The sequence below is a fragment of the Chelonia mydas genome, chromosome 2, assembly GCF_015237465.2.
Source record: "Chelonia mydas isolate rCheMyd1 chromosome 2, rCheMyd1.pri.v2, whole genome shotgun sequence".
NCBI classification, from domain to species: Eukaryota; Metazoa; Chordata; order Testudines; family Cheloniidae; genus Chelonia; species Chelonia mydas.
Window position 1 is genome coordinate 137,569,601 of NC_057850.1, and position 14,247 is coordinate 137,583,847.

Consider the following 14,247-nt stretch of genomic DNA (forward strand, 5'->3'; position numbering starts at 1 on the left):
GGCCTTTCCCATCCCACAGGAAGAGCGTCTCAACTCATAGTCACAATCAGTGTGGAGGGAGCTCAGTGTTATGTCACCAGTCCTACACCAGGATCAGGCCCCACAATACAGAGACCAGCTTCAAAATCATGAGCTTTTACACAATAATCCATGTGGGGTCTTTTGGGGTTGGAGCCTTTAGAGGACCTTGTTTGTTAGCTTTTCTCCCCACCCCAAGGGTAAGAAACAGAGTTTGTTTTGGAAGCTGAGATTGTCATATAATCTCATGACTCCAGGTGCTGGGGATTTATAAGAAACACCAGACATGCTGAGAGTTGGCAGCACTGCAGTGTTGGATGCTGGGACAGAGTTAAATTGGTGAAGTCAGAGCTCCAAGTGAAAGGTGGTATTTTCAGAGGGGGCCCAAGTGCACTCAGCACTCAGCTCCCACTAACGCTATGTGATCTAGGTACTGAGTCTACTCTGAAAACCCCAGGCTCAGTGTACAGGAACCACATTTTGAAAAGGGGCCTCTGGTTTAGGGTGTCTCAAACCAGAGGCCTCCTGTAAAAAATTGGCCCAAGTTTCTCTCAAGTCAAGATCTGAAGGAATGAGCTTCTATAACAGCTAAAGGGACAGCTACAGTCACAGCGATCAGGGGAAACAGCCCTTACTTTTCTAATGGGTTTTCTTTGTGCATTTCCCCAGGACCTGTGCAGTTGCACTGGGAGCTCATGTTCAGTTGATTATCCACCATGACCCCTAAGTTGTTTTCAGAGTCACTGGTTCCCAGAATAGAGTCCCCCATCCTGTAAGTATGGCTACATTCTTCGTTCCTAGATGTATGACTTTACATTTGGCCATATTAAAACACATATTGTTTGCTTGTACCCAGCTTACCAAGCAATCCAGATAGCTCTGTATCAGTGACCGGTCTGCTTCATTATTTACCATTTCCCCAATCTTTGTGTCATCTGTAAACTTTATCAGCGGTGATGTTATTTTTTCTTCTTCATCATTAATAAAAACATTAAATAGCATAGCACCAAGAACTGATCCTTGCAAGACCCCACAGAAACACACCTGCTCATAACCTTGGAATAATGAGGAAATTATAGACTACTGGAAGAATGAAAATGTCATGCTGATATTCAAAAAGGGCAAGCCGGTAACCCAGGCAGGCAACTATAGGCTGGTTATCAATCTCGAGCGAAATGATGAAAATGCTGATCCAATATTCAACTGACAACAAATTAAAGGATGGGAATATAATTAATTAACATGGTATTATGGGAAATAGGTCCTGTCAAACAGACCTGATTTCAGTCTTTGATGAGATTACAAATTTGGTTGATAATGTACACAGACCTTTGCAAGGCATTTGTCTTAGTACCACATGACAACCTAATTAAAAATAGCACTATATAATATCAATAAAAACACATGAGGTAGATTACAAACTAGTAAACTGACAGATCTCAAAGAGTAGTTGCCCTTGAATGGGGTGTTTCTAGTGCGTTTCCTTAGGCTGGATGCTAGTCAACCTTTTTACCAATGAGCTGGAAGTGAATCTAAAATCACTGCTGCTAAACTTTGCAGATGACACAAAGATTGGTGGGGCGGTAATTAATGAAGACAACAGGGCAGTCAGACATAGTGATATGGATCACTTGGTAAGCTGAGCCCATTCAAACAAAATTTGAATGCAGTTGCACATCTAGGAACAAGGATGCAGACTATATGTATAGAACGGGGGACTGTATCTTGGAAAGCAGTGATGCTGAAAAGGATTTAGGGGTCATAATGGACAAGCGACTCAGCATGAGCTCCCAGTGTGATTCTGTGGCAAAAAGGGCTAATGTGATCCTTGTATGCATAGGGGAAGGAGGAGGGAGGTGATTTTTACCTCTGTATCTAGCATTACTGGTGAGACCAATACTGGAATAAAGCATACAGTTCTGGTGTCTATGTTATAAAAGCATGCTGAAAAATTGGAGAAGGTGCAGAAGAGAGCCACAGAAATTATTCAAGGACTGGAGGAAATGTCTTAGAGTGGAAGACTTAAAGAGCCCAATCTGTTTAGTTTATCAAAAAGAATATCAAGAGATGATTTGATTATAGTGTATAACGACCTCTACGTCAAGCAGGGCTGCCCCACTGGCCCAGTGCGGGGTTGGTACACCCCGACACACAGTCATTGGGAGTCCCTGTGGGATCAGGTAATTGCAACAAGGAGGGCTCAGGACCTTGGCCAGGTCAAGCAAACAATCAGTCCGCAGCCCCCACAGGGCAGAACAATCAGTCTGTCTGTATCCCCTGGGTGGGGCAGAGCAAACAAATATTGGCCACACCTAGTGGCAAACTGGTCATGTGTAGGGGAACCCAGGCCCACCCTTCTCCACCAGGTTCTGACCCAGGGCCCTACGAAGTTGGGAAATTCCCCATTAAGGGTTTAAGCATCAGCTTTTACTACATTCCAAAGGTCACTTCCTACCACAAAGTGCATCTCAGACATCTCCCCAGCTGGCAGCAGCTGTGTTACCAGCTTTGCCCATTACTTTGGGGTACTCTCATTTATTAGGGTTACTCTTCTGGGGGGGTGATATTCTGTACTTCTATCAATGTACTGCTTGTGTTACTTGTGTTTTCATATGGAGCTCTACTTCTCCATGCTGCAAGTCCCCTCCCAATGGAGCTGTCCTGCAGGACCTAGGTTCCCCAGGGCTGGTTCCTCCAGCCCCAGAATCAGATGAACACACACACACACATTAACAGAGAGCGTCTGAGAGGAGCGGGTTAATCAGCACTCCCAAGCTGACCCCTTATATGTCCCTGGACTCAGCAGGCTGGGTGGAGCAGCACCGCCAAGCTGCCACCCTCATAGGCCGTGGGCACCGCACCAGAATAGAGCGCACCTGATCAGGCTGGGTCAAGCAGCACTTTCAGTCTGCCCCCCTCATATGCCCCTGGACTCTGCAGGCTTGTCGAGCAGCACTTCCAAGCTGCCACCCTCATAGGTCCCAGGTTCAGTACATCCCTCTCCCCACTTTCATGTTACAATTGTTCTGGTACAATTGTTACTTGAGGAGCAAACCCCACAGGCTTTTTGGGCACTGCAGGGATCTTTTATCTTAGGTGCAAGGAGCGTTGCTGCAGAGTGAATGAGGAAACCAAAAAACACTCATGAGGGGGAGAGAGAGAGAGAAGTAACCAGCTTAATCATGAAAGTTATTTATGGCCAGGTAAAAATCACAGGGGAGTGAAACAAACAAAACAGCATAATATTAAATCTAACTTAAATTTGATTATAAAAGTCAGGTTTAGAAAACTATAACTGATCACACAAGTCAAGGTCAGAAGCCTATACCGAGAGAGAGAGAGAGCTGGGTTCTCACCACTCTGTGAATCTGGAATCGATTGGGGGTCCCAGGTGGTGGTGGTAGCTGAGGGTCCGGAGTGCTGGAGACACGCAGAGCCGCCAGCATGATCAGTCAGGAGAAGATGAAGTCCCCATGGTATAGAGGCAGATTTTGGATCCAAGTATCAGAACATTTACTTGAGCGCGGGTAGGGGTTTTTGTAGGGAAAGAACAATGGTTCAAGGGAGAACACTAGATTTGTTTATGTGTAAACTGATGGCTCAAGGAACTATACCAAAGTTGTTTGGTTCAGTGGGAGCTGATAATTCCTGGTTTATGTGCGTTGTTTCTTGGAGGGAGCTCACAATGCAATTAGGGAGTTTCACTATTTTGGATACCAATAAGGATTTATTACTAGAATTGGTCTGATAACTATTGAGTATTGGGTATGTGCAGGTGTGGATTCATTAACATCTGGAGCAGAGACCCCCCATCATGCAGTGCATCCCTGCTTTTCCGGTCCCAGAGTTCCATTTCATGCCTTGGAATCTCTGTTCTCCATTCTGTATGCTAATGGAGATGCCTCCTTGTCCCATCTTTAATGCAAATGAGGCTAGGGGAGTTTCCTTAATCCTGTCACCCTTATCCCAGGGGTTTAGGTGTGTCTCCTGCTGCCTTTTCATTGCTTTTTGTAAGTCTTTCTTCTGATGCAGATTTGGTTCAAGCAAAGGCTGGGGGCAGGGGGAAGGTCTTTGTGTGTCAGACAGGCTGGGTACTGCGCCCTGGTTCCCCAAGAACACAGAACTGCTAGGTAACAGCTCGGTGACCCAGTCAGTCTCCACGGTCGGAAGGTTGTCCTCGGTGTAGTCCGGGCCCATGGTTCCCGTTGCTTGGAGAGTCGCAGGAGCCTCTGCAGGAGCCTGTAGCACACCTCCTTCCTCCTCCTCAACCAGCCCAGACTGAGCTAGGCGGTCTCCTTTTATCTGTCCCTACCACCTGGAGCATGTGCAGCAGGGGTGTGGGGGCGTGGTTTCCTGGGTCCACAGTGATTGGTCCAGTCCCGGTGGCCCAGTACAGGGTTGGTACACCCTGCCACAGGGAGAAAAAACAGGGTACGAATGGGCTCTTTAATCTAATAAAGAAAGGTAAAAGAAGAACAAATGTCTGGAAGCTGAAGCCAGACAAATTCACACTGGAAATGAAGCACTTTTTTATTTTTTTAACCAGTGAGGGTAATTAACCGTTGGACCACACTATTAAGAAAGCAGTGAAATCTCCATCTCTTGGTTTCTTCAGTGTTATGCTCTGTGTGCTGAGTCACAACATGAAAGGACTTCACGACTGCAAAACTAAACTGGCTCTTTTTTAAAGAGAGCTATTTACAGAGATGATGCGGAGAGATAGCTTTCTAGCCAGGTGCACAGAACGACTTTCTAGTGCCTCCTCCAAACTCTTCCTTCCTGCAACCTGTCTCCATCTTCCTTACAGGTTGCTATATCTTTCCTTTTAATAATTGTTGCTATTGTTTTTGTCTTTGTGCAATGTGCAAGCGTTTGCTGACTTGCTGGGACCAGAGGTTATGAGTACATAGCACACTCCAGGGACGTGGCCTTCACCATCCCATTGTAGTCTGCTCAGCCTCATAGTCCTTCAAGTGTGCTGGTCTTCAAACCAGTCTCCCACTTGTCATTTGTGTTATTGCTGTTTGTAGGACACTTACTCCCCCCTGTTGCTGGTCTGCTCTTTCTGTTGGGTGCTGTCCTGTTGGTCCCCTGTGTTGCTCATATACCTAGTTTCTGACTGTCCTAAATCAGATCAGCTGATGGCAGAGGCTCTTTCTATGTTCTCCTGGTCCTGGCCTTGGGCCTGTCTGTCTGCGTGAGCCAATTGTCTGCCACTACTCCACAGTTGTCTTCGGTTTCATCACCACTGCTGTCCTGAGTCTGTAAGTACCTCACATGAACTGATCACAATTCTTTCCTGAATGTCGTCCTGATAATCCACCTCCTAGAAGTTGGAGCAGTGACCTACTGTGACCATGTAGTTCCTGTCATTAAAAGTGAACAGGTCTGTTTTGACCTTTTCCCAGGGACGGGCAGGGATTTCATGAGGCTGCATAGTCTCCTTCTGTTGTTGATCCCCATGGGAGGAGCATCTAAAAAGCTTGGGGAGGCTAAACCTCCTCAAAATAAAAAAGGTTGGCTATGCAGGGGGCAAATGTCGGATGCGGGTCACTTCCGTTTGGAGGTGTGCTGGCCCGCCACCTTTGCACCCTGGGAGCAGGAATGCTGGAAGCTCCCTAGAAGAGTGGGGGCCACCGGCACCCAGACCATGGCCCTGCTCCGCCCCTCCCTTTAAGGGCAAGCGATGGGTTGGAGGGGGTAGACAGGAGCAAGCAGTGGGTGGGGCCTTGGGGGAAGAGGGAGAGGGGGTGGGAAGAGGTGGAGCAAGGGCAGGGCCTTGGGGGAAGAGGCCGAGTGTGAGCAGGGCCTCGGGGCGGGGCCACAATAGCCCCCCCCCACACTTCTAGGGAGCTTCTGGTGCTCTTGGGATTAGCATCCCCAAACAAAAGACTCACACACCACCTACGTCGATCACTATACTATTTGTACACCTCACACTGTTTCATGTATGCTCACAAATGGGCATTCATGCCTGACCAGTAGATTACCTGGCTGTTCTCGGGTATGGCTTTATACCCAGGTGTGAGCTGTGTATCTATCTCATGATGTCAGCTCCTAAATCTGATGGGGTTACTGCTCAATCTGCTTTAAACAAAATCCCACCTTGCCCACACAGCTCATCCCTCACCTGGTAGTAAGGGTAACCTCCTGTGGCACTTGCTCCTTGTGATCTGGCCAAACCTGGAGTATCAGTCATTCTACTGCCTGTAGCAACGATCCTGTCTGGTGTTTTGTTAGATTGCCCGGAGCATCCCATCAGAGATGTGAAGAGATTGTAGCATGTTGATAGAGTCTGTTTCCTGTTCCAGAGCCATCTGTGTTCTAGTCTAGAAGCTACGCCCTGCTCACTGTATCTGCCACCAGTTGTGACTCTTCTGGGCAGGAACTTGCCGTAACATTGTCGTGCTGGATTCTCAGTAACACGTGCTGTAGTCACTTGGGTGCACTCAGCAGTGGATTTTTCATGATGCTTTCTAATGGCATGTAATCACACTGCACATCCATGTTGTGCTCAACAGTGAACTGGAATCGTTCCATTCCAAAGACCACAGCTTGTAGCTCCTTTTCTACCTGAGTAAAGCCCCTTTCTGTGCCTGTCAGAGCTCTGCTAGCAAATGCTATGGGCTGCTGGCTTTGCATCAGTGCTGCTTCTAGGCTTCCTTTTGAGCATCCCATTGTAACTGTTCCGTAGGGTTGTAGCACTTTAGGACTGGTGCATTGCTTATGATTTTCTTTACTCTTTCAAATGTGTGTTCTTAGGTCTCTGACCTTCCCCATACTGCATCATTGTGTGTCAACTGCTGGAGCTGAAGGGCTCACAGGTTTCTGACAGGGACTCTATCAGTGGGTGGTACTGCTGTGTCAACTGTGCTAAACTCCAAGCGATAACGTTTCTTGTTCTGTGAGTTTCTTATTGACAGCCCATCACAAGCACTTGGCCACATTTCTCCACATTTCTTTGTCTCATCTAATGTTGCTGCTTACCACTGTTGCTGGGATTATATTGCAGCTGGCTCCACAATCCATCTGGAATCAAATTGCTTGTTGATCTAATAGCATAGTTACAAATATGGCAGTTGAATGACTGGCAGCCTTCTTCTGCACTGCATGTACACAGAGTCTTTGGATCTGCTAAAGCAGGGGTCAGCAACCTTCAGCACACAGCCCATCAGGGCAATCCACTGGCAGGCCACGAGACATTTTGTTTACATTGACCGTCCGCAGGCACAGCCCCCCACAGCTCCCGGTGGCCGCGGTTCATTGTTCCCGCAGCTCCAATTGGCCGGGAACGGCAAACTGTGTCCACTGGGAGCTGTGGGGGGCTATGCCTGCAGGCGGTCAATGTAAACAAAATGTCTCTTGGCCTGCCAGCGGATTACCCTGGTGGGCCGCGTGCTGAAGGTTGCCGACCCCTGTACTAAAGTCACATTGCAAGTACTCTCCTCTTTGCTGGAAGTCTATGTCCTCAATCACAGCATGTACTGCTGCCTTTTTCTTTCTAGAGTAGCTGTGGCATTGGGACATAGGAATGGTTGTATTTCTCATCCACCCCTTCCATTGTTGCCCATAGGCTGGGCTTTTTTCTTTCTGCCTTTCGGATTGCTTTCCCTAATAGATATACATGTAACCCTTCTGCCCGTCAGAGTTGGCAGCAACAAGGGCCGAGTTCAATATCTAGGGGATCCATTCCAATAACACAATGCAAACTGGCTCGAGCCCCCATCCAGTGACCTGGGACAAATATATACCACCCCCGCTGGGCACCTCCAAGAGGCAATACTTCCCCTCTCGCAAGCACATAGTCTGAGTGTAGCAAAAAGCCTTTTAATAACAGAGAGAAACAATGTGGCATTATGTTGGGGAAACACCACCAACAGGATTCATAACACAACCCATGAGCAAAAACCCACCCCAAGCAAATTGGGGCATGCCCTTTCCCTTTGGTTCTTGAGTCCAGCAACCCCAAATCACCCAAAGTCCCAAAAGTCCAATGACCCCAAAGTCTCTGTCCCTGGTCAGGGCAGCCCCAGAGTTCAAAAGTTTATCTGCAGAGCTTTATCTCCCAACCTGGGTGGAGATGGCGGGGGAGCAGGGGGTGAGAGAGAGGTAAGGGGCACCTTACATGATCTGAAGCTGACCGCCCCACAGCTCCATAGGCCTTCACTCCGCTCCACCAGCCGCCCCACGAACTGCTTTGCTCGGCTCCGCGTCCCACAAGCAGCTCCCGCTGTCCCACGAACTGCTCCGTGTCCCACAAGTAGTTCCCGCCGTCCTATGAACTGCTCCACCAGCCTGTCCACAAGGCACTCCAGCCATCCTGCAAACTGCTCCACAATATATCTTCAGGCTCCCCCACTACTTAACACAACGCTCAGTGATTTCAGCTCTTAGGTGATTTCAGCTTGTAGTAGGGGAGCCTCAGTGCTGGTGCACCATTAGCCCAAAGTGAGCTTAGCAGCCTGTAACTAGACTCCTAATGGAATCAAAATTAGCTCTGATATTCCACAGTGGAGAGAGGAGGAAGTGCAATTAGCATGTAAGGCCCTCACCAAGAGGCCCATATCACCAAGTATTAATACTTGTCCCCATCCTCCCCCAATTCAGAGTTTTGGAACCGATGACCCTTGCCTAGCGAGTGCTACTTAGTTGATGGTGAGTCCCTCCATCATAACAAAAGGCCAAGTACAGTTCCAAGCACAGTTCCCATAATCAGGGTAATAACAATTTATTCTTCCTGCCCCAATAACAGAGACACTGGGGATCCTACAGCAGCCAACGTGACCATTTGGGCATCTATGGCCTCGTTCTAGGCGGGGTGGGTGTGCCTATGCAAATGAGATCAGCCCCTGAAGTTCTTTTCCACAACTTGCCACACCTCACCACCAGATGTCAGGGTGGAGCTCATCCTGACACTGCTTACATCCAGAATCATGATGCCTTCATTCTTGGTCAGCCTGTCTTTGGGGTTTCTTTAGCTGGAGCCTGTTTACTTGTTCTGCACTGGTGGCTGTTACTGTTTTGATCTTTCCCTGGAGAGTTCAGCTGCCCTTGCTATTTGGAGGCATTTCTCTAGGGTTAGATCTTTATCTCTAAACAATCTCTCCTGTAAGGTGGAATCACGTGTCCCAGAAATGATGCTGTCTCTAATAGGAAACCTTTAATGTCTCCAAAGTTATATGTGGATGCCAGAGTTCTCAGTTCTGTAACCTAATATGTATTCCCACTTCTGCTTCTTGGCTTTGGGTAAATGACAGCTTGTCTACAGCCTCATTCCGTCTGGAATCGAAGTAGTCATTTAACATCTTTATCAGCAGGTCCAGTGTTTTGGGCATTATTCCTGGCAATATTGTCTCGCTCACTTCTCGTCTTTTTTCCCCAGTGAGATACTAAAAAAGCTTTACCTTCATTTTCTCATCTTTACCCCATGGTCAGCTCTGTGTACAGATTCAGTTCTTGCTTGCATGATTGTGCGAGATTTTTTTGTTGAAATCCAGTATTCCCAGTGGTCTGAGTCCCTCCATGCTGCCTCTGCTCTGTTTCTAGGTGCTCTGCTTAGTTTGCCTGTTAATAACACTCTGTTTCTCGCTGTGGGTCTCACTAGACTGGCTGGGTCAATGGCCACCATGTTTCGTGCACTGCATACAGAGTAACAACATGACAGGACCACGTTACTGGCTCTAAACTAAGCTGGCTCTTATGAAGAGGACTATTTACACAGGTGCTGCAACAGCAGCTGCCATTCTAACCTTATGCACATAGAGTGACTTCCTGGTGCCTCATCCACACTCTTCCCTCCTGCAACCTGTGCTCCTCCTTCCAAGTCCCAAGCAGGTTGCTACCTCGTCAAATCCAGGATTGGAAGCCTTTCTGCAAATTATGCATTAGCCAAACACAGATTGCGCTTCAGTCAAACAAGTTATTGGGCTTAGTACGGGGTAACTGGATGAAATGTAATGGTGTGTGGCACACAGGAGGTCAGGCCAGATGATCGAATTGTCCCTTCCGGCTTTAAACTCTAAGGAGTTAATGGTTAGAGTAGTGGCCGTTGGGAGTCAAGACTAGAGCCGGTTGGAAAAAAATTGATGTAACTCTTTGTTGGAAATTGTCAGTTAGTCAAAATTAAAGTCTCCTGGAGACCACTCAGTTTTGATGAAATTCCGCTGGAAGCCAGGTAGATTTCCAGTGAAACCTGCCTGGTTTCCTGCTAGCTGATTACCTGGCTCCTCAGCAGGCCACCTGACAGGTTACTAGGGAGCGTGGGCTTTGAGGCTCCTGGCTCCGTGGTGCCCTAGGGTACCTGGTTCTGGAGCAGCCTGCCAGGTGGACTGTCCTGAAGCCAGGGCTCCCAGTGGAGCTAGGCAGAGAAAAGTAATTCCATTTCACAGAATATTTTGAATTGTTTGGTTTTCATTCTAAATCAGAACAAAACCAAATTTCAAAATCTCAAAATCCTTCATAAAATGGAATCACTGGTCTCCACCCACCCCTGGTCCAGGTTTACCCTTCGTGTGGTGCAGTCACCACATCTGTCAGTGGGGTGCAGTGATTCTGAGCCACCCCAGAGGGTTTGCAAGGTGAAGTGTGCAGCTATGGCAGTGCCCAGGATTGTCTGTCACTGTTCTGCACTCTGTCTCCTTTAACTCAAAGAGTCCTGTCCCTTTGGACAGGCAGGATCTCTGCCTCCAGGGAGCTCTGTCTGGTGCACAGATCAAGGTCAGACCCAGCACTCTGACTGCACCACACCTTTGGTGTTGGTGAAACCAGCATAAAGACAGTGCCTCTGGTTTCCTCACAGGTTGGGCTCAGAGGCACAAGTGCCTGGGGAGACCGGGCCGGATGCTCTGCACCTGCCCCTGCCCCTGCACTGGGCTCCCTTTTCCTGGGGCCTCGTGCTCACAGTCAAGTTTCTTAAATCAACTAATAAGCAGGCATGTTGAAGTCTTTCTCTGGGGGGGCTGGAAATGGATCTTCTCACCCTTGTCACCCCTGCAGCAGCTGCTGAGAGAAGCCAAACGGAACAGCTCTGTGTGCAAACATGCCAGCCCTTTGCATTCTCATCCACCCACGGCTGGGTGGAGGGGGGTAGGGGGCTGGCCAGGTGCCGGGCACAGTAAAGGGCAACACTTCAGCTAATGCAGCCATGGGGTGGATCTGGTGACATCCCTGAGGCGGTATCGAGTGGCTGAAAAGGGGAGGAAAGAACCCAGCACTTATCTCCTCCCTGAAATGGAATGAAGAGAGAAACGGGGGAGGGGGGGGGGTAAGTACAGAGCCCACTGCACTGTGTGAATCCTGGCACTAACGCCCTGGTGCCCAGAACCCACTGAGCCCATAGGCCAGGGATGTGAATATCGAGAGGCTCGGGCTTGGGAGTTAGGATTCCAGGATTGGCATCATGGTGTCTGGACCCTTCTGCACCCAGGACAGGGCTATTCTGCACTCAGGACAGTTTTTAGTCATGCACTGAGTGCTCTGCTTGGCTGTGTGGGCAGTTGCTTTTTCACGGATTCATAGATTCCAAGGCCAGAAGGGACCATTGTGATCATCCAGTCAGACCTCCTGTATAGCACAGGCCATAGAACTTCCCCAAACTAATGCCTAGAACACAGCTAACAGCCAACCTCGAATTAACAATTGTCAGTGATGGAGAATCCACCACAGCTAAGATTGCCAATCCTCCAGGATTGTCCTGGAGTCTCCAGGAATTCAAAATTAATCTTCAATTAAAGATGATGTCATGTGATGAAACTTCCAGGAATATGTCCAACCAAAACTGGCAACCCTAACCACAACCTCTTGGTAAGTTGTTCTAGTGGTTAATTCTCTCACTGCTTAAAATTTACACCCTATTTCCTGTCTGAATTTGTCTAGATCCAACTTCCAGCCTTGCATCATATTTTACCTTTCTCTGCTAGACTGAAGAGCCCATTATCAAATATGTGTTCCCCATGTAGGTACTTCTGTAACAGCATGTGGGCTGTGATGCAGACAGAGCTAGGCAGGTGAGGACAGGGCAGGAGCAGGGTGGGGAAGGGCAGGGCCAGGCTATGTTTCCAGGGCCAGATGATGCTTGGAGCTGGGAGTTCTTCAGCCGGTGCCCTGCAGTGCAGCTCAGCGCAGTTCCCCGTGCCACAATAGTTAGAAAACAGATGAATGGTGGCATTTGGGGGATGGAAGCAGCATGGCAGTGGCTGGGGAGCCCACCTGGCCAGACCAGCCTGGGAGCAAGTGGAGTGGGGGCTGAGGGGGCAAAGAAGCCAGCATAGATGAGGAAACCACGAGAGGGCTCTAGGCACAGAACTGGTGCAGGGTGATAATTGTGGGCAGCTGAAGAGGGGATTAGCTGGGGAGGTGATAACGGTTGGGCAGCAAACCAGCCACCTCCAGGAATTAAAGGGGAGAGTCCTGCAGAGAGGGCTCAGGCAGTGTACTGGGGTTCTTACCCAGAACTCCAGCACCCCAATACTCTGGGCCGTCCCACAACCAGGCCCTTTGCACTGGCTGGTTGCAGGCCCCACAGTACAGGGACAGGCTGGGCACTAGGTTTGGCCCATCTCTCCTCCAGCTCCAGGAGGATGCAGGGCTGGAGTGGGACGTGCTGTCAAACAGGGGGCTCAGCCACTGACATTGCACAGCATGGAGGCTGCCTGCGGCCCCACTTGGGCCAGGCCCTGGAGCTCTTTCCAGAGGCTGGTGGTGCAGGGAGATAGTCTAAAGCATCCAGCAACAACAGGGGGTACCTTCTCTGTCACCTTCCTGGTCTCATCTAATCTTGAACAACACTTCCATGACACTGGCCAGCTCTGTCCCATGCTGGCAGTGCCTCACAGTCCCCAATGCCAGGCTGCCTCCCATAGCTCCTGGAACTAGAGGTGCTGGGGGTGCTGCCTGGCTTGAAGTGGTTCCCATCATATACAGGGTTTGGTTCAATGGCTCTCAGCAACCCCACTATACAAATTGTTTCAGCACCACTGTTGCCTCCCTCTCCCTCTTGGACCCCTGCCCGGCCCTGCTGATCTCCCCCTGCTGCCTGGGAACCCACAAATCATCACGGGGGCTGGGAGATTCCCAGAGCAGAGGCAATGTGCTCAGAAAGGGCGTGGCCCTAAATATTCCCTAATGCCACCATGTCAGGCCTTGATGGTGCAAGGAGACCCTTGCGGCCATGCAGAGCCATACTCACTACAGGTTTAAGTGACAGAGTGGCAGATGCTATTGCAGGAGTAGGGCCAGCAACTGAAGCCTTTTTTTTTTTTTTTAGGGCAGGGATTGCTGCATGTGCTGGCAGGCTGGAATGGGGCTGCACAGGGCCACAATGCTGCACCCCTCCCAGGTTCCCTTCTTCATCAGAATCTCGGCTTACATTTCAAAGGAAAGCCAGCCTTTAGCCCTTACACTTACTGCAAAACGTGACAGGGAGGAGAGAGGCAGGAGTTGGGGAATATTTTGAGTTGGAGCTTGCAAGCTGTTTAGCACCCATCACAACCAGAATAACTGACACAGTGCTGCCTGCCTGAGTCTGCAGAGAGCCTGAGACAATAGCTCTGAAATGGTCCATAACTATCACTGGCTGAGGAGTCATGACAACATCAGATGACCTTATTGCAGCCCAAAGGGACTGAGACCTCTTGGCTCAGAGCCAGATGGGCTGGAGAAGCTGTACAGGAGAGATGTGCTCTTGGCAGGAAAACGTGTAGACAGGAATGCAGTGCCTTGTGGTGCTGCAGCCCAGGCCCCTCCATCACTGGCTCATGCAGCCCAGAGGGCAGGTGCAGTGTGAGACAGAGGTAAATGCCTTATTTTGCGGGGGCCCAAAGTAAATGGCCTTATATCTTCCATGCCTGGTGGAGCAGCTTGGAGAGTGCCTGGGCCCCTTGAGCTGGGGAGAAGTGGGGTGGACTGTGTAACATAATCCCATGCTGACCTGGAGAGATGCAGGGATTCGATTCCAGGCCTTCTGCTCCTAGTTCTGTGCTGGAGCATTGAGGTGTGCAATGGCTGTGGGGAGAGTGCCCCTTTTCAAGCTCCCACTTTGCACCCTGGGTTTCCTGGGTTGTCTTCCACACAAGGCCTGGCCCTGTGGCTGTGGGGAGCTGTGGGCATCAGGGCTGCCTGTTGCTATGGGGGCATGTGTTTCCTTCCCCTGGGCTAACTGGCAGCTGGGCATATTTACAAGACTCATGTACTGACTCGATTGTGTGTGGGAGAGAGGGAACCGGGGGGGTT